Source organism: Mytilus galloprovincialis, chromosome 3, assembly GCF_965363235.1.
Source record: "Mytilus galloprovincialis chromosome 3, xbMytGall1.hap1.1, whole genome shotgun sequence".
NCBI lineage: Eukaryota > Metazoa > Mollusca > Bivalvia > Mytilida > Mytilidae > Mytilus > Mytilus galloprovincialis.
The window spans coordinates 27,684,415-27,706,603 of NC_134840.1; the positions used below are offsets into that span (position 1 = coordinate 27,684,415).

At 38.1% G+C, this 22,189-nt stretch overlaps 1 long non-coding RNA gene across 1 annotated transcript; it reads right to left on the reverse strand.

The window, feature by feature from the left end:
* Positions 1-4,207: 4,207 nt before the first annotated feature.
* On the reverse strand, positions 4,208-17,959 carry LOC143067595 (uncharacterized). Its single transcript, XR_012975982.1, has 2 exons — positions 17,157-17,959; positions 4,208-4,519 (listed from the first exon to the last, which is right to left on the reverse strand). It is a non-coding gene; the product is annotated as an uncharacterized LOC143067595 (long non-coding RNA).
* Between the last annotated feature and the right edge of the window lie 4,230 nt (positions 17,960-22,189).

A 22,189-nucleotide genomic window follows, 5' to 3' on the forward strand; every position in this document is an offset into this window, starting at 1 on the left:
CCCGGACGAGGAGTCAAAATATGCTAGCAAACATCCCAGCTTGGGATTTTCCTTGTGATATTCTATTTCTGATAGAATGTCAGACAGTTCGTAGAGACGTGCGTTGTCCTTATTTGTTAAGGTAGGGAATTTTGCAAGTTTACTCTTGAGAGAGGCTTCCAACATTTCTGGAGCGCCATACCGCTCGTCAAGCCTCTTCCATAATCTCTGTATACCTATGGTAGGATTATTAGCGTTCGACGCTCTTATGCTAATGGCGTGTTTAGCAGACTCTGGACCGAGCCACTTGATCAGTAAATCGATCTGTTCTGAGTCAGAGACTTGTAACTCATCAGTCACGTTCTTGAAGCTTGCTTTCCAAGTATGAAAAGACTCTGCCCGATCGTTAAAGCTTGTTAATCGGGAGAAAAGCAAGTCCTTGCGTAAAAGGAATCTAGTTATCTCTGATGTAAGGTTGATTTGTTGCTGGTTTGCAACAGGGATCTCTTCTATTACGCCTTGTTTTTGGTGTGAAACAGGGATCTCTTCTATAAAGTCTTGTTTTATGCGTAAGACAGGGATCGCTTCTTTAACACCCTGTTTTTGATGTTCAGTAGGGCTCTCATCTGAAAGGCCTAGTTTTTGTATGCCGGTTACTAATCCCAGATCTGGGATAAAGGTAACTTCCGGTGACTTATTATTGGAAGGCAAGACAGCAGATGTCTGTGACAGCAAGTTCTGTGCCACGGATGGCACGAACGCCGGTGCGTCGTGACTCAGCTCGATCTTAACAGGAATTTGTTTTTTCCTTTGAGGTTCTGTTACTTCCTTTACAACAGTTGATACAGGAAGTTTATTGACGAAATCTTGCACGCGCTGGAGCGGGTCTTCCTTTTCGTCAGGGAGATCGCTATACGCTTGGCTATCATCGTATTCCAGGATACGAGCCTCGGCTTCTGCGGCTGCAGCTTCTCTCTGTGCTTCAAGAAGGTTAAATTTGGCTTTAAGTTGGGCCTTTTCTCGGCTTACTCGTGCGGCTTCTTGTTGCATTTGAGCCTTCCTGCGCATAGCCTCTTGTTCTAACTGAACTGTTCTCTGTGCAGCCTCCTGAGCGACTTCTTGTTCCATTTTTGCCTTTTTGTGTGCTGCTTCCTGTTCCATTTCTGCCTTTTTGTGTGCTGCTTCCTGTTCCATTTCTGCCTTTTTGTGTGCTGCTTCCTGTTCCATTTCAATTTGTCTGAACAGGGCTTGTTCCTCTAACATTGCTTCCTGTTGTAGGATAATGGCATGTTTTTCTACAAAGGCTATTTTAGACTTGGCAGCTTCTGCCTTGGCACGCTTTCTCCGTGCTAGGCTTGACATGTCTGACACGTTAGAGCTACCACTGTGTGAGGTTTTCTTACCTTTTGAGGTCTTTGTTTTAGTGGATTTGGCATTTGTTAGGGCGAGGCGATGCTCGTGTAGTTTTTCCATAACAAGTTCCACTTTGGACAGACGTAAATCCAAAGAGAGTTTACATGCATCAATTTCTTTTTGACTCTCCAATGTTCTGGTCCTTTTCAGAAATTCTAGGTATTCATCTGTGAGCCTACGATAATTATTGCAGGCTTTAACAAGTTTGTCCTGGACTGTTAGGAGTCGCTGGAGATCGTTAGGGGGCGCTGTTACTTCCAATAACTGGGATTCAATGTCTGCCCAGAGAGCCTCTAGTTCCTGACAGAACTTGTCACGTTTTTCGGTGAAAGCTCCTTGTCCTTTTTCCGTGAGGTCACGAACTCGCCTAGACTCGGGATTTTCATCTGACTGGATTGTATTAGATGGATTTTGTAATAGTTCTAAATCTGGAACCTTTCCCTCTGGGGTCTGTATCTCTTCTTGTTGTTCCTCATGACTGGGATCCATGTTGACTCAACGTTGTTAGTTTGCTGTCGAGTATACACAAGCTATGTAGTCCACTGTCAGTGTAAAGGTATGTAAGTTGCTACGTTGTCGTTCCTTGTCTGGATATGTAAAGACAGGTCACCGTCAATTTACTATGCTGAGCCTGACTCAGCTAGTATAACCATGGGACTGTATCGCAATCTCGGCAAATTATAAAGAATGACAACTTGTGTTTGAAGATTGTAGATTATAATTCCACCAGAAATGACACAGGAGTTTTTACAGAGCGTGTATTGTTTGGTAAACTGAAAGAAATAAAAATACAATATTTACAATATGTACGAAAGAAATATATGAATGTTCAATGCAGTAATAATATCAAGTCAAAAACGAAAGTAGAATTCTCAGTTCAATTCATAGAAATAAACAATTACAGTTCGTATTTGTTGAATAAACGTGGAATCCAAGTTAACGGAATTAACGGTATATATATTTAACAGTTTATAATTGATTTGAAACGTACTTGACGGTGATTTGTCACAATATCCACAGGAGTCGTTTTGTCGTGGCATCCATTTGCAATAGACAGGTGAGGAAGAGAAAGTAAGCACTAGTGAAAATACGGACAAGTCCAGATTATTTCCGGAAAATATGGATGTCTGAAAATTTAATCCAATAGACTATACAGTTAATATAATTGCGAAAGTGAATCAGAATAGTTTCTTTTCACACTGTTCAGGTATTGTAAGATTACTTACCTGTGTAGTAATAATGCTATCAGTAAGAGTAATAACATTCCCGCAAATAGGAGTTTCCTTTCCCCGTGAACCACTATTTTGTACATTACCAACCTTGTTTTTCAATAATGGACAGTTCGATATCAAGTGATCTGATTTGTTGCACTTAAAGCACTTTCTATCAAACCTGTTTCCACCGCCATAACCTCCTGTATGTCTATTTCTATCTCTGTCACTTTGCTTTGGCGGTTCTTGGTTCCGTGCATTGTTGGGTTTTTGAGACGGCTGTGACTTACCTTTTTGAGTCTGATTTGTAAGTGAAACTATATTTACTCGCCTTGCCTCCTTAAATTGATCAGCATACCGAGTCATATCATCTATGGACTTCGGTACTCTCTCTTTCAGAAATAACATTACCTCGTTATTACATATGTGTAAAAACTGATCTCTTAACATAAGATCATAAAGTCCATCAAACGTCTTCACAACATTAGACATATCAATCCACCTACTAAAATAACTACCCAAACGAACAGAAAATTGTTGAAACGTTTCACCAAACTCTGGACGACAAGATCTGAACTTCTGCTTAAAGCCATCTTCAGTCATGTTATACCTCTTCAACAAACATGTCTTAAGAGCATCATAATTTAATGCTTGATCTGAGGGCATCAAAGCGTACACATTTAATGCATTACCTTTAAGAAGTGCACTCAAATGAGTGGCCCATATTGATTTGTCCCATTTTTGCGATATAGCATACCTTTCATAACGACGCAAATATGCATCCATATCATCAGTACCTTCCTCAAAAGGAGGTAGTTTAGGTACCTTTGAGGGGTTAACATTACCTTTTTCTTCCCTGTGTTTTTCCGTTTCAAATAAACGAGTATTATCTAGCCTTTTCAATTCCAACTCATGTTCTAATCTTACCTTTTCAACTTCCCATTCTTCTTTTTCTCTTTCTCTTTCAAAACGTCTATCATCGCGTTGTTTCGCCTGTTGTGACTCAATGAACCTAATTAAATCTTCATTGGCTAACCCCAATGACTCACCATACTGTCTTAACTCTTTAAGACCCTCCATGATTATTTCCTGCTAATATGACTTGCTATGTAACAATAAACTAGACCAAGGACAATGCTCAATATATCACATATATATATCTCGTAACACTACGCTTTAGTATCACAGTTGACCATAGCCTGGTCCACAAGTGTCAATCACAACACAAAATAAACAATCGCCTTAGTCTAAATCTACTCTAAATAACAATACCTACATTAAATCTACTGTTTGTACTTGCAGCGTGCAACAACACCGAGGTAATGTAGTGTAGAAATTTTACAAATTCTGAGCTTCCAAACTATCAGGTTTCTGTCGACATTACAGTTTCTGAAAAATACAATAGTAAGCTTTACTACACGTTATAAATGTATATTCAATGTATATAAAAAAAATAATTCTTCTATAGAAAATATAAATTTAACTTCAAAATGTATAAGAAAAAACACTTCAGACTTATCCCACTTCTGACACCAATTGTCACGGACGGACGGATGGATAAGTCTTTCAGTGCTATTTTACAATATTGACTAAAGAATCAACGATTAGAATAAATAAATTATTTAATAAACAAACAAAAAAAAAACAATTAAGAAGAAAATATACATCAAATTATTCTAAACATTAAAGTTCAAATAAATAGTTCAACAGCTTCAGTAGTTTGTATATCCAGATTACTTCCCTTTGTATCGTTATGACGGTTATGGTATCGTTATGACGGTTATGGTATCGTGCACGACAGTTCCACTATAATATGTAGATACGTTGTTTGATGAATTATCATGTATGATTGCGTTCAATCTGTATGACCACTCCTTAACACCGCAGCATTGTATTACTCTGGTGCAGGCTGGAACCTCGGAATTGATGCACTATATACAGTAGAACCATTGTAGGTTAAATTTAGCTAACAAATATGAAATGCTCTAACGAGTGTGGCATCCTTCCACACGAAAATCCCAAGCAGAAATAAAAAGACAACGTGTCCAAAGAACTCATCTGACCACTGTTTAAAAATAGCCAAACCTGTCCGAAGAACTCGATTGACCACTATTTAAAAATAGTCAACAGTGTGTAAATAGGCCAAGCCTAATCAGTGTGCGTTTAAACACAGGTGAACCAAACTTAGGCCAAACGTACATATATACATCAAAGCGTATGTTAAAACTATGTATAAAATAAACCGTGAACAATAGGCGTCCTGCGCAAAGACTGCAAGTGCAATTCTCTGATCATGACGACAATTTCACAATCGTTATCTATATACAAGCTCGACTAAATAAATATGTGAATAACTCTATAAAATACATCTGGATCGTGACATCACCTCCCAAATTTGAGAAAGTATTCTTACTTTCATTTATCTCCACGATCCTATATACGACTCAAAAAAATCTGCTCCAACGTTGTCCTTTCCTTTGATGGCAACAATCCTGAACCTATACGGCTGTAACAAGAGTGACCATCTCATCAATCGTGTATTTGCAATTTTAGACTTTTGCAAATATATCAAAGGTTGATGGTCGGTCTCTAATATAAACTGTTTACCATATAAATACCTTTGAAATTTGCTGATTGCCCATACAATGGCTAGGCATTCTTTCTCGATAGTGGAGTAATTTCGTTCACTAGCTTTCAGTTTTTTACTAGCGTACGATACAGGCAATCTAATATTATCTTCATCCTGTAGCAGTATAGCGCCTATTCCATTATCAGAAGCATCAGTTTGAAGGATGAATACCTGAGAAAAGTTCGGCAACTTTAAAACAGGAGCTTTTACTAATGCATTCTTCAAACTTGAAAATGCTCTTTCATGAATAGCTTCCCAACGTACCTGATTTGGTTGTCCCTTTTTCGTCAGATCAGTAAGCGGACTTGCTATATCTGAGAAATTGGGAACAAACTTTCTGTAAAATTCAGCCATGCCAATGAAACTTCTAACTTGTTTCTTGGTTGTAGGCCTATGAGCATTTTTGATTACCTCAATTTTATCTGGATTTGGTGAAAGGCGATCTGTTCCGACAATGTGACCTAAAACTTCAAGACTGCTATACGCTATATAACACTTTGAGGGTCTTGCTGACAAATTAGCAGATGCCAACCTCTCAAATACTCTCTCCAAAACCTCCATATGGTGATTAAAAGAACGTGTGTACACTATAATATCGTCAACAAAGTTATCAACGTTTTCCAACCCTTCTAAAACTATACAAAACCGATTACTCTGATCTTTCTTCTTCACAATCACAAATGGACTTGAATAAGGACTATCTGATCGCTCAATGATATCCATTTCTATCATCTTATCGACTTCCTTATTTACCGTGTCTAGCATAGCATATGGTATGGGATAAGGTTTAAATCGAACAGGATCATCAGAAGTCAACTTGATATCGTGCTGTAGTACATTTGTCCTACCTGGAATATCTGTTAACACGTGTGAGAACTTATCTAGTAAACACTGTACCTTAACTGTTTCATTTGCTTTTAAAGCTTCGTTGATATGAACATCTCGTAATGTCTCCTTAGCAACTGCAACGGGCGTTTCGATTAACTCACTTTCGTAATTGTCTACATCGTCTGTATCTTCATTTTCGAGATCTATAACTGATACTGTAGCAACAAAACCTACCTTGTGATCTGGTGCAGTAACGCACACGTTAGTTTGCTCACGTTCAACATACAGTTTCAGCATGTTGACATGAAACATTTTAAGTTTACCTCTCATATCAATTCTGTAATCAAGGTCACTGATCTTTTCTACTATAGAGAATGGTCCTTTCCAATGCATCAGCAACTTATTTGCTTTAGTAGGTAGTAGCACCAATACTTTTTGACCTACCTTAATCTTTCTTGAACGTGACTTTCTGTTATATATACGCGACTGTTTACGTGACGCTTTCTCCAAGTTTTGTTTAACCAATTCACAAGTCGATTCCAATCTTTCTCGTAAATTGATAACATACTCGTATGTGGACCTCACTTCAGGATCAGTAATTTCTCTAGTCCACAATTCTTTAAGAATTGTCATTGGACCTCTGACTGGCCAACCATATACCAATTCAAATGGGGAAAATAAAACACTCTCCTGAGGTACTTCTCTGTAGGCAAATAATGCTGGTCCTAAATACTTATCCCAATCTCGCGGACGCTCTGCACATAGTCGCTTCAACATCAGCTTCATCGTACCGTTAAACCTTTCAACGAGTCCGTTACACATAGGATGATACGGTGTGGTAGTAAGCTGCCGAAGTGAAATCAGTCTACTTACCTCAGACATTAAATTGGAAGTAAATTGTGCGCCCATATCTGTCAACATCTCTCTTGGAAAACCTACCCTACAAAATATATCAATCAATGCTTCCGCTACCCTTTCTGTCTCGATAGATGGTAACGCTACTCCTTCTGGATACCTTGTAGCGTAATCAACAAGAGTTAGTATATAACGATTTCCTTTATCAGTTACTGGTACTAAAGGTCCAACTATATCTACAGCTACTCTGCGAAAAGGTACATCTATGATAGGGGTTTTACCCAAAGGTGCTCTCACTTGCTTACCTTTTGGTACAGTGCGTTGGCAAATATCACAGGACTGGCAATACCGCTTGACATCGGATTCAACTCCTGGCCAGTAAAACTCTGATAATACACGATATACTGTACGTCGTGTAGCCATATGTCCAGCCATTAATGACTCGTGTGCTAATTTCATGACATCGCTTCTATAAACTTCAGGAACGACCAACTGACGGAATAACTTACCATTTTCTACTTTTGGTGACATAAATTCTCTATACACAAGTTTCTTCTTCACTATGTAATTTACTTTTGTACCATTGGTCTTCTCAAAGTTTCTGCCTTCAGCAACATACTGTCTAAGCTTCGACAAACTTGCATCAGACTGCTGTTCATTCTCAATGTCCTCTAGACTAACATCCTTAATACTTCCTGGAACTTTTAATTTCGGATATGGATTATCTCTCTTCTTCGCTTGCTGTCGAGTTACTACACTTACCGTCGGAGATATATCGGGATCATAAGGCTCCCTAGCACCATCTATGTTTCCTATAATAACATCATATAATGGTTGTTCCATACACCATGCTTTTACTTCACCTTGATAATAAGGACTGTCTATAGTAATTATAGCTATAGGTACTTTAACACTCGATCCATCAGCTAATACACATGTCTGATAATCGTCTAGAAAACGATCTATACTTACAAGACTTTTCTTTATAACAACTCCATTACATCCTGTATCGCGAAGTACTGTCACAACACGGTTACCTAACTTACCTTTAGCTACAGGCATTTTGATTGGTTTCTATGCTGAGCCTGACTCAGCTAGTATAACCATGGGACTGTATCGCAATCTCGGCAAATTATAAAGAATAACAACTTGTGTTTGAAGATTGTAGATTATAATTCCACCAGAAATGACACAGGAGTTTTTACAGAGCGTGTATTGTTTGGTAAACTGAAAGAAATAAAAATACAATATTTACAATATGTACGAAAGAAATATATGAATGTTCAATGCAGTAATAATATCAAGTCAAAAACGAAAGTAGAATTCTCAGTTCAATTCATAGAAATAAACAATTACAGTTCGTATTTGTTGAATAAACGTGGAATCCAAGTTAACGGAATTAACGGTATATATATTTAACAGTTTATAATTGATTTGAAACGTACTTGACGGTGATTTGTCACAATATCCACAGGAGTCGTTTTGTCGTGGCATCCATTTGCAATAGACAGGTGAGGAAGAGAAAGTAAGCACTAGTGAAAATACGGACAAGTCCAGATTATTTCCGGAAAATATGGATGTCTGAAAATTTAATCCAATAGACTATACAGTTAATATAATTGCGAAAGTGAATCAGAATACTCCCCGTCTGAAATCTACCTGATATCACTATTCCATAACACATATGAATGTCACTATATGAATCCAAAAATATATACATATAATTACACAGGGTTGTTCTCTATGAGAAGAATCATGTCCACGATAGGGCGTGTGTAGGTTGTGGCTTTTCCATTAACGATTACTCGCACTTCTGCTTTTCGGACATGTTCGTCTGAGCTTTTTAATGAGTTCACTATAATTCCAATGGGCCATTGAGTACGGCAAAGGTTTTTGTCCTTTAGAAGAATGACGTCTCCATCGATGAGATCACGGCGATCTTCGGTCCATTTTCGTCGTTGTTGTAGTAACGGCAGGTATTCCTTCCTCCAACGGGACCAGAAAACACTGGCCAGAGCCTGCACTCGTCTCCATTCGGCAAGACAGAGATCTCGTTTGTCGAATTCCCCAAGATGGTCTGAAGTGAAAACGTAGTTGGTTTTCTGTGTCAATAACATAGCCGGAGTTAATATTAACGGATTCTCTGGATCTGTTGACACCGGTACCAGAGGTCTAGAGTTCACTATTGCTGAAACTTCTGCCATTAGTGTGTTAAGCACGTCATGTGTTAGACTTCTTCCGGCTGCGTTAAGAAGCATAGAATCAAGAATTCTTCTGGTGATACCAATCATTCTTTCCCAGGCTCCACCCATGTGGGACGAATGCGGCGGATTGAAGATCCAAGTTGTACCAGAATTGTACAGAAAGTTCTTGAAGGGTCCATCTTCAACGTTGATTGAGTCAATCTTTAAATCGTCGATTGCTCCGATAAAGTTTGTTCCACGGTCAGATCGGAAAATCTTAACTTGGCCTCTTATAGCGGCAAATCTCCTGACAGCGTTTATGAAGGCTGAAGAACTCATTTCCTCGATTAATTCGATGTGAATAGCTCTTGTCACTAAGCATGTGAATAAAATTGCCCAACGTTTTGAGTTGGCGTATCCACCACGTGTTTTACGTGAAACAATTGTCCAGGGTCCAAAGGTGTCTATTCCAACGTTAGTAAACGGAGGTGAAGGTTCAAGACGGTCCTCTGGCAATTCAGACATGATTTGATACTCGGTTTTTCCTCTGAGTTTGCGGCATATCACACATTTGTGAATAATAGATGAGACCAAGCGTTTTGCTCCTACGATCCAAAATCCTGCGGATCGAATCGCTCCATCTGTGAAATGGCGACCTTGATGTTTTATCTTATTGTGGAAGTGTCGAACTAATAATGTCGCTATATGATGGCGTCCAGGGACGATCAATGGTTTCTTTTCACGGAGGTGTAAGTCAGATTTTACAATACGGCCTCCAACTCGTAATAGTCCTCGTTCATCCAAAAACGGATTAAGGTTAGCTATCGGGCTCCGCTTGTTAATTTGTTCCCGACGTTTTATACAATCTATTTCATCTCCATAAACTTCATGTTGTGCAGATATTAAGATGAAATTTTCGGCATCCGAAAAACTATCCAGAGAAGTCATTGATGATACCTGTTTTGACCCGTGTAAACGGGAGAAACGTTCCAAAAAGGCTATCGCTCGCACAAGTGATGTCCAGTTGGAGAATCGATTGAATCTATCAGTTCCGATACCTTTATGCTCAGGTGTGGAAAATGTTTTTGCAACATTAACAGTTGCACGGATTTCTCCATCTTCTTGTGGATCTATTAGCTGGTATATATCCTCAGAATTCTTCTGTTCTGAGGAAAGAAGTTGTTTTGGTCCTAATAACCATTCGCTGCTGTGAATTTCATGGGCTGGTACGGACCTTGTTCCCGAGTCTGCGGGATTCCGGTGAGTTGGTACATAATTCCATTGACTTGGAGAGCTAAATTTTCTTATTTTCTCTACTCGATTGGCGACATAGATGAAGAACCTTCTTGTCTCGTTACTTATGTAGCCTAGGACTACTTTACTGTCTGTGTAGAATTTTACAGTGTCTATATGTAAATCTAAATTATCCATGATGGTCTGTGTTATCTCGACTGCTAAAACTGCAGCAGATAGTTCAAGACGTGGAATAGTATGACCACTTGTTGGTGCAACTTTAGCTTTCCCAAGAATGAAACCTATGTTTGGTTCACCACTACTGTCGGTCGTGCGTAGATATGCAACAGCTGCTATAGCTTTTTCTGATGCATCGGAGAATACATGTAACTCCTTTGTGGCAGTTTTACTGAGATACGGCACATAGGTACGTGGAATGCGCAGTGTTTCGATAGCTATTAAAGTATCTCTCCAAGATTTCCACTCATCGGCTGTCTCATCAGTGAGAGGTTGGTCCCAATCGACGGTTTCTGATACTATTTTCCTCAATAGGAGTTTCCCTTGTATAATCACCGGAGCCAAAAATCCCAGAGGATCGTAGAGACTGTTTATCGTTGATAAAATTCCTCTCCGAGTGATCGGTTTGTTTTCTGATGATAATTGAAATAAGAAGTTATCAGTGTTTACGTCCCAGCTGAGACCAAGACTACGTTGTAGGGGTTTGCTGTCGCATTCTAAGTCTAAATCTTTAAGATTTGAAGCCAAATCACTGGCATGAAATGCAGACATAACTTCCGCGCAATTAGAGGCAAACTTGTGAAGACGTAAGTTTCCATATTTTGCTAATGCTTGCTGTGTGTCCTTCATGAGCTTAACAGCTTCCTCCTTAGTAGGACATGACGTTAGACCGTCGTCAACATAGAAGTCTCTTGTAACAAAGTTAGTCACATGACTGCCAAACTCTAGTTCTGATGCTTGAGCTGCTTTTCTGAGTCCAAGCGTAGCAACAGCAGGTGACGGACTATTCCCGAAAACATGAACTCTCATGCGGTATTCGACAAGGTTCTCCTGTAGGTCATTGTCTTTATGCCATAAAAATCTCAGGTAATTACGGTGGTCTTTTCTGACAACGAAGCAGTGAAACATGTGTTGAACGTCTGCAGTTACTGCGATCATTTCTTTCCTGAAACGCAGCAGTACTCCCAATAGATCGTTGGTCAAGTCTGGACCTGTAAGCAGGACGCTGTTAAGTGAAACTCCGTTACATTTGGCGGAAGAATCAAACACACCTCTTATCTGATCGGGTTTCTTCGGATGATAAACACCAAACAATGGCAAATACCAGCACTCCTCATGTTCGTGCAATGGTGGAGCGAGCTCTGCATGATTATTGTCTAGGATCTTACTCATAAAAGTAAGAAAGTGTTCCCGCTTAACTGGGTTTCTATTCAAACTGATGTCTAACATATTAGCACGATGAAGAGCTTGTTGTCTGTTGCTTGGTAATGGCTGTCTTGGCACTCGGAACGGCAACGGTGCTACCCAACTTCCTTCCGAGTCTCTTACAAATTCGTTGTCCATCTGCTTCATGAACATTTTATCCTCATATGACTGTCCAGGCTTGTCATCGTCCCTTGTTTTTTCAAAGAGTGGCGATTGTAGGTCTTTCGTTACAGGGTCTGTGTAGTTTTCCCGGATGTCAAACTTGCTTGTGCATGGTTGAAAGGTTGAAGGTTGTCCTGTAGGCAAAATGTTGGTTATTTTGACATTTAACTCAAGAGGAACATGCTGCTTGTTAATGCAGGTCTCTCCTATCACTACCCAACCAAGTTTCAATTGTTGTGCATATGGAGTTCTGGGTGGTCCTATGCGCTGATCGAGGACATGGTGTGCCTCTATAAGGTCTCTGCCAATTAAGAGAAGAATTTGGCAATTTTCCTCTATTGGTGGAATGCTACCTCTAAGTTCTTTTAAATGAGGGTGATGCATTGTTACTTCAGGAGTAGGTATTTCGTCCCTATTATTGGGAATATGATCACATTCAATCAGTACGGGAAGGTCAAACTTGTCATTACCATTGATTGATTCCATGACGAAACCTCTTCCTCTTTTGCCGGAAGTGACTACTTTGCCGGAGCATGTTGATAAAGTATAGTTTTCCGGTTTATCTTTGACGTCGAAAAGATTAAAGAATTCGGGCGATGCTAGTGACCGGTTGCTTTGGTCATCAATGATGGCGTACATGCGAATAACTTTGTACGGGTTATCTTTGTGATAAACATTCACAGGAAGTATTTTAGCACAAGATTTCCCACTATATGTATCTTTGCAGACCTCAGTACAGGTAGAGTTAACTGAGGTTGCCTTAGTTTCAGCCGATTCTATAGGCTCCCCGCCGTAGGCTTGCTTAGGCGAGCTAGACTGTGAACTTGCAGGTTGCTGTGGTCTAGTGATGTGAAGTGCGGTAGTGTGTTGTTTACTTCCACATTCTTTACAACTTATGCTTGCATTGCAATCCCGGCTTCTATGTGTGGTAGAATCACAACACTTGTAACATACATTGTTTTCTTTTAAAAGACCTTTGCGCTCCTCTATTGACTTGGCTCGGAACGCTCGACATTCATTTAAGGAATGCTTTGTATTGTGCAGAATACAAAGACCTTGTTTGCTGGCGTCTCCAGATTGCTGCCCAACTGCTGTTTTATGAGCACCAACTTTAGTCCTAGGGTAAGGCGTAGACCTTGGCGCAGCACCTTTTGTATTTGGTGTGGCTTTTGACCCAAAGATGAACCCAGGATCGTTCTTTGTTTTGCGTATTTCCCTGATGTAGGCAGAGAATTCTGTGAAAGGTGGAAAGGCAACGTCATATTTGGCCTTGTATCTTGTAGCCCTTGTGGTCCACTTTTCTTGGAGTCCGTACGGTAATTTTTCAACAATAGGATTTATCCCGGACGAGGAGTCAAAATATGCTAGCAAACATCCCAGCTTGGGATTTTCCTTGTGATATTCTATTTCTGATAGAATGTCAGACAGTTCGTAGAGACGTGCGTTGTCCTTATTTGTTAAGGTAGGGAATTTTGCAAGTTTACTCTTGAGAGAGGCTTCCAACATTTCTGGAGCGCCATACCGCTCGTCAAGCCTCTTCCATAATCTCTGTATACCTATGGTAGGATTATTAGCGTTCGACGCTCTTATGCTAATGGCGTGTTTAGCAGACTCTGGACCGAGCCACTTGATCAGTAAATCGATCTGTTCTGAGTCAGAGACTTGTAACTCATCAGTCACGTTCTTGAAGCTTGCTTTCCAAGTATGAAAAGACTCTGCCCGATCGTTAAAGCTTGTTAATCGGGAGAAAAGCAAGTCCTTGCGTAAAAGGAATCTAGTTATCTCTGATGTAAGGTTGATTTGTTGCTGGTTTGCAACAGGGATCTCTTCTATTACGCCTTGTTTTTGGTGTGAAACAGGGATCTCTTCTATAAAGTCTTGTTTTATGCGTAAGACAGGGATCGCTTCTTTAACACCCTGTTTTTGATGTTCAGTAGGGCTCTCATCTGAAAGGCCTAGTTTTTGTATGCCGGTTACTAATCCCAGATCTGGGATAAAGGTAACTTCCGGTGACTTATTATTGGAAGGCAAGACAGCAGATGTCTGTGACAGCAAGTTCTGTGCCACGGATGGCACGAACGCCGGTGCGTCGTGACTCAGCTCGATCTTAACAGGAATTTGTTTTTTCCTTTGAGGTTCTGTTACTTCCTTTACAACAGTTGATACAGGAAGTTTATTGACGAAATCTTGCACGCGCTGGAGCGGGTCTTCCTTTTCGTCAGGGAGATCGCTATACGCTTGGCTATCATCGTATTCCAGGATACGAGCCTCGGCTTCTGCGGCTGCAGCTTCTCTCTGTGCTTCAAGAAGGTTAAATTTGGCTTTAAGTTGGGCCTTTTCTCGGCTTACTCGTGCGGCTTCTTGTTGCATTTGAGCCTTCCTGCGCATAGCCTCTTGTTCTAACTGAACTGTTCTCTGTGCAGCCTCCTGAGCGACTTCTTGTTCCATTTTTGCCTTTTTGTGTGCTGCTTCCTGTTCCATTTCTGCCTTTTTGTGTGCTGCTTCCTGTTCCATTTCTGCCTTTTTGTGTGCTGCTTCCTGTTCCATTTCAATTTGTCTGAACAGGGCTTGTTCCTCTAACATTGCTTCCTGTTGTAGGATAATGGCATGTTTTTCTACAAAGGCTATTTTAGACTTGGCAGCTTCTGCCTTGGCACGCTTTCTCCGTGCTAGGCTTGACATGTCTGACACGTTAGAGCTACCACTGTGTGAGGTTTTCTTACCTTTTGAGGTCTTTGTTTTAGTGGATTTGGCATTTGTTAGGGCGAGGCGATGCTCGTGTAGTTTTTCCATAACAAGTTCCACTTTGGACAGACGTAAATCCAAAGAGAGTTTACATGCATCAATTTCTTTTTGACTCTCCAATGTTCTGGTCCTTTTCAGAAATTCTAGGTATTCATCTGTGAGCCTACGATAATTATTGCAGGCTTTAACAAGTTTGTCCTGGACTGTTAGGAGTCGCTGGAGATCGTTAGGGGGCGCTGTTACTTCCAATAACTGGGATTCAATGTCTGCCCAGAGAGCCTCTAGTTCCTGACAGAACTTGTCACGTTTTTCGGTGAAAGCTCCTTGTCCTTTTTCCGTGAGGTCACGAACTCGCCTAGACTCGGGATTTTCATCTGACTGGATTGTATTAGATGGATTTTGTAATAGTTCTAAATCTGGAACCTTTCCCTCTGGGGTCTGTATCTCTTCTTGTTGTTCCTCATGACTGGGATCCATGTTGACTCAACGTTGTTAGTTTGCTGTCGAGTATACACAAGCTATGTAGTCCACTGTCAGTGTAAAGGTATGTAAGTTGCTACGTTGTCGTTCCTTGTCTGGATATGTAAAGACAGGTCACCGTCAATTTACTATGCTGAGCCTGACTCAGCTAGTATAACCATGGGACTGTATCGCAATCTCGGCAAATTATAAAGAATAACAACTTGTGTTTGAAGATTGTAGATTATAATTCCACCAGAAATGACACAGGAGTTTTTACAGAGCGTGTATTGTTTGGTAAACTGAAAGAAATAAAAATACAATATTTACAATATGTACGAAAGAAATATATGAATGTTCAATGCAGTAATAATATCAAGTCAAAAACGAAAGTAGAATTCTCAGTTCAATTCATAGAAATAAACAATTACAGTTCGTATTTGTTGAATAAACGTGGAATCCAAGTTAACGGAATTAACGGTATATATATTTAACAGTTTATAATTGATTTGAAACGTACTTGACGGTGATTTGTCACAATATCCACAGGAGTCGTTTTGTCGTGGCATCCATTTGCAATAGACAGGTGAGGAAGAGAAAGTAAGCACTAGTGAAAATACGGACAAGTCCAGATTATTTCCGGAAAATATGGATGTCTGAAAATTTAATCCAATAGACTATACAGTTAATATAATTGCGAAAGTGAATCAGAATAGTTTCTTTTCACACTGTTCAGGTATTGTAAGATTACTTACCTGTGTAGTAATAATGCTATCAGTAAGAGTAATAACATTCCCGCAAATAGGAGTTTCCTTTCCCCGTGAACCACTATTTTGTACATTACCAACCTTGTTTTTCAATAATGGACAGTTCGATATCAAGTGATCTGATTTGTTGCACTTAAAGCACTTTCTATCAAACCTGTTTCCACCGCCATAACCTCCTGTATGTCTATTTCTATCTCTGTCACTTTGCTTTGGCGGTTCTTGGTTCCGTGCATTGTTGGGTTTTTGAGACGGCTGTGACTTACCTTTTTGAGTCTGATTTGTAAGTGAAACTATATTTACTCGCCTTGCCTCCTTAAATTGATCAGCATACCGAGTCATATCATCTATGGACTTCGGTACTCTCTCTTTCAGAAATAACATTACCTCGTTATTACATATGTGTAAAAACTGATCTCTTAACATAAGATCATAAAGTCCATCAAACGTCTTCACAACATTAGACATATCAATCCACCTACTAAAATAACTACCCAAACGAACAGAAAATTGTTGAAACGTTTCACCAAACTCTGGACGACAAGATCTGAACTTCTGCTTAAAGCCATCTTCAGTCATGTTATACCTCTTCAACAAACATGTCTTAAGAGCATCATAATTTAATGCTTGATCTGAGGGCATCAAAGCGTACACATTTAATGCATTACCTTTAAGAAGTGCACTCAAATGAGTGGCCCATATTGATTTGTCCCATTTTTGCGATATAGCATACCTTTCATAACGACGCAAATATGCATCCATATCATCAGTACCTTCCTCAAAAGGAGGTAGTTTAGGTACCTTTGAGGGGTTAACATTACCTTTTTCTTCCCTGTGTTTTTCCGTTTCAAATAAACGAGTATTATCTAGCCTTTTCAATTCCAACTCATGTTCTAATCTTACCTTTTCAACTTCCCATTCTTCTTTTTCTCTTTCTCTTTCAAAACGTCTATCATCGCGTTGTTTCGCCTGTTGTGACTCAATGAACCTAATTAAATCTTCATTGGCTAACCCCAATGACTCACCATACTGTCTTAACTCTTTAAGACCCTCCATGATTATTTCCTGCTAATATGACTTGCTATGTAACAATAAACTAGACCAAGGACAATGCTCAATATATCACATATATATATCTCGTAACACTACGCTTTAGTATCACAGTTGACCATAGCCTGGTCCACAAGTGTCAATCACAACACAAAATAAACAATCGCCTTAGTCTAAATCTACTCTAAATAACAATACCTACATTAAATCTACTGTTTGTACTTGCAGCGTGCAACAACACCGAGGTAATGTAGTGTAGAAATTTTACAAATTCTGAGGTTCCAAACTATCAGGTTTCTGTCGACATTACAGTTTCTGAAAAATACAATAGTAAGCTTTACTACACGTTATAAATGTATATTCAATGTATATAAAAAAAATAATTCTTCTATAGAAAATATAAATTTAACTTCAAAATGTATAAGAAAAAACACTTCAGACTTATCCCACTTCTGACACCAATTGTCACGGACGGACGGATGGATAAGTCTTTCAGTGCTATTTTACAATATTGACTAAAGAATCAACGATTAGAATAAATAAATTATTTAATAAACAAACAAAAAAAAAACAATTAAGAAGAAAATATACATCAAATTATTCTAAACATTAAAGTTCAAATAAATAGTTCAACAGCTTCAGTAGTTTGTATATCCAGATTACTTCCCTTTGTATCGTTATGACGGTTATGGTATCGTTATGACGGTTATGGTATCGTGCACGACAGTTCCACTATAATATGTAGATACGTTGTTTGATGAATTATCATGTATGATTGCGTTCAATCTGTATGACCACTCCTTAACACCGCAGCATTGTATTACTCTGGTGCAGGCTGGAACCTCGGAATTGATGCACTATATACAGTAGAACCATTGTAGGTTAAATTTAGCTAACAAATATGAAATGCTCTAACGAGTGTGGCATCCTTCCACACGAAAATCCCAAGCAGAAATAAAAAGACAACGTGTCCAAAGAACTCATCTGACCACTGTTTAAAAATAGCCAAACCTGTCCGAAGAACTCGATTGACCACTATTTAAAAATAGTCTAACAGGTGTGTAAATAGGCCAAGCCTAATCAGTGTGCGTTTAAACACAGGTGAACCAAACTTAGGCCAAACGTACATATATACATCAAAGCGTATGTTAAAACTATGTATAAAATAAACCGTGAACAATAGGCGTCCTGCGCAAAGACTGCAAGTGCAATTCTCTGATCATGACGACAATTTCACAATCGTTATCTATATACAAGCTCGACTAAATAAATATGTGAATAACTCTATAAAATACATCTGGATCGTGACAGCTACATAGGAATGAGAAGTTCACAATTGGAAAGCTGAAATTTTTTCTGTTGTCGCATAGTTTTCTTTCCGCCGACCATCATTGTCAGTTTCTAGATGATAGAAGTCAGCCTCATGTGAATAAATGAACAAGTCGGCAAGATGAGGAACATAGTTGGTTGCAATGGTAATACCGATTGTTTGTTGGGGAAAAAACGGCCTCCAAACGTAACAAATATGTTATCAATCAAGAAATCAAGCATTTTGATAATGTCAGTTTCGGAGAATTCTTTGTTTGAATCAGAGTGATTTTTATGATAGAAAGCAGGACAAATTAATTCGATTTTTCTTTTAGTTGTAAATGATGGGGAATAGTTGTGTATAGTGTAGATAAGTCAAATGTTGTAATACTAATGCAAGATGAAAATGCCTTAAATCAAACGTACTCTACATGTTGTTGGTTTTTTTTCCAATATCCATATCTGATTCACGCTGCATGCATCTAGAATAAGTATAGTTTTACAATAACTCTAAAGCCCGACTTTGATTGCCAATATAATTGATGCTGATAATTTAGAAAGAGGTTTCTAAAGGTCGGATTTGACAATTGAGCCACAGAAATACTCTCACACTTAACGGAGAAGTCTTGATTTTTGAATATAGGGATCAGAATTTCACAGTAAAATATAGCTGTCATTTGTAATTTCTCGTATATTTTACTGAGAATAACGTAGTTTAATCCAAAATGATGCCTAGGCTGATATGCATAAAACCAATAGTACAAACAGAAACCTTTATATACATGTGCATGTCTAAAGCACTCTCTGATTTATCGTATAGGATATAAGGTATGAAGCATACTGGCTTTCTAACCTTCTAACACGACTATGAGGTCAAGGACGATGGACAAATTTTAGGTTAAAACTTCATAATACAAGTTAACTCTATATATAAGGTATGATGAAGCATCAAGGTCTTCCACCTGAAATATAATGCTTCATACAAATGTCTTTCTTTTAATGGATAGTAATCCCTGTGCATGCAGGAAAAAAATGAAATGCTTCGCTGAGCAACAAACTGAAACGACCGCAGTGGTCGATCCCTGAACATTTGGGGCAAATTTGGACACATATGATACTATCCAAATTTCTGACACAAAACTAATGTTGTCAAAGAGTTTACAGATCTAATGCGCAATTGAAGATTCTTCTTGAAACTTGTTCAAAAATTTGAAGATCTTTGAAATCTGAAAAAAAAAAAATATGAACTCCTTAAAAAAAATTGGGACCCCATCCACCCCGAGAACATTAACATTCACTCAATCCCAGTCTTTCCTTTTTAGAATGGTCCCTTGTAGAACAACTTCAGAGAGATTCATACACTTAAACATCAGTTATTGTCGGAAAAATGCTTGTTTTTGGCTCCTTTTTGCGCCCATTTCCTGAATGTTTTGGGTAATTATCCCCAACTCAATCCAAGCCTTCCCTTTGTGATATGGAACCTTGTCAAACAATGTCAAATTTCCAATGGAATTTGTAACCATAAAAGCCCATTTAAATACATCATAAAAGTATTAAAATAGAAAATTACATCATAATCATGGCTAAAATTAAAACCAGATGCTCCGCAGTGCGCAGTTGGGGCAAGTATGGACACAACATTCAAGCTTTAATACAGCTCTGAATTTGGATTGTGATTAAATAATTGACACAGCAAAGGTTTCTAACACAGAATGAATGTGGTCTAATGAACTTTAAAAAAAAATTTTGGCTTTTGAGCAATACACTATGCTGTTGAATCTAAATCCCCTCAAAAAAAAATATTTAAAGAAAAATTCTTTTTAATTTCTGAAATCTGAAATGAGAAAATTTTTACCCCCACCCCTCCCAATTTTTTTCTTCACCTTCCCCAATCCCTTATTCCAAAAATAATCTCAATTCAAATTTCTAATTAAGTAGGCAACAATAACTACTCATTTAAATACATCATAAAGTATTAAAATATAAAATAACTTACAGTCATGGTTAAAATTAATATTAATTAACAGTAACTTTTAATAATAAATTTACAGCTACACATCTCAAGACAATTATCACTTCCTATAACATAATTTTCAAGCAGTGCAAGGGAGGTGATCATGTAATCAAACATATATATAACAGTATTCTTTAAATTTTAATTGGAATTGGATTACCTCCCTTATACTGCTTTTAAATTGTCTAAATTGTCCTTTAACCAGATAAACCCTTGTTTCCCCCCTTTTTGTCCCTAATTGCTTAGTGATTTTATCCATTACCCCCTATAACCATCCCTTTGTAGTATGGAAACTTGTGGTATAATTTCAGAGAGATTTATACACTTAAACACAAGTTATTGACTGAAAACTACGAAAATGCTTATTTTGGCCCCTCACTTATTGTAACTCCCTTGGAGCAGGAACCCCAAAACACAGTTCCAACCTTTCCTTTGTAGTAAGACACCTTGTAGTATAATTTCAGAGAGATTCATACACTTAAACACAAGTTATTGATTGTAAACGAGAAAAATGCTTCTTTTTTACCCTTTTTGGCCCCTTATTCCTAAATGTTCAGGGATATTAACCCCAAACTGGCACCAAGCCTTCCCTTCATTATATGGAACCTTGTGGTACAATGTCAGAGAGATCCATACAGTTAAACATAAGTTATAGTCCCGAAACATCAAAAATGCTTGTTTTTGGTCCCTTTTTGGCCTGTAATTCCTAAACTGTTTGCCCAATAACCCATCAAATAAATCCCAACCTTCTACTTAATAGTATGAATATTGTGGTACAATTTCAGAGTAATTAAAATGTTTATACTCAACTTATTGTCCTGAAACTAGATAAATGTATGTTTTGGGCCCCTTTTTTAAAATGGCGAGAGGTACAAGAAACGATTTTACCAGGAAGGTGTAAATCCTATATCACTTTTTTTGTTTTCAAATTTCTTAGATATGTATTTTTTCAATCATTATACAAAAAAGTTGAAATAATATGCATTTTGTTCTAAAAACAGAGAAAAATTACAAATTTTCAAAATTGACATCATGGTAAATTTGTCACGAAAAAGCATCAAAATATGATAAAACTTTCTTATATTAACACCTACCTATAGTTTTTTTAAAGTAAATTTATTAGAATTGGTCCACTTCATCTTTATATACGATAATAGCCACAAAAATGGGTAAAAATTTATGAAAAATGGGAAAATTATCGAAATTTGGTACTTTTGCAGGGCCATAGCAAAAAAAAAAAGTGCACCACCATATGATTTTTGCCGAGCCTTCGAGTTAAAGCGGAAAAGCGAGACATAGCCACCCTACATTCCGTGGTTAAAGTTTTTGAAATTTTAATAACTTTCTTAAACTATCCTGAATTTCTTCCAAACATGGACAGAAGCTTGTTAATGTTCATAAGATAGTATCCAGAAGTAAATTTTGTAAAAATAAAATTCCATTTTTTTCCAATTTTCTTATAAATGGACTTAGTTTTTCTGCCAGGAAACATTACATTCACTCTGGTTAAAGTTTTTAAAATTTTAAAAATTTTCTTAAACTATCCATAACTCCTGGATTTGTACCAAATTTGGGACAGAAGCTTGTTTCTGATCATAAGATGGTATCCAGAAGTAAATTTTGTTAAAAAAAATCCATCTATTCTGTATTTTATCTATAAATGGACTTAGTTTTTCTTCCAGTTTACATAACATAGTCTGCAGTTAAGTTTTGAAAACATTTATAAGATTCATAAACTATCCTGGATTTTTTTTTATCAAACTTCGACAGAAGCTTCTTACAATCAAACGATAGAATGGAGAGAAATATTTTTATTGATTTTTTCCCTCATTTTTGTTGAGAGTGCAATTTACAGCAAAAGTAGGCGAGACACTGGGTTCCGCGGAACCCTTACGAATTTTTTCTTGACCAAT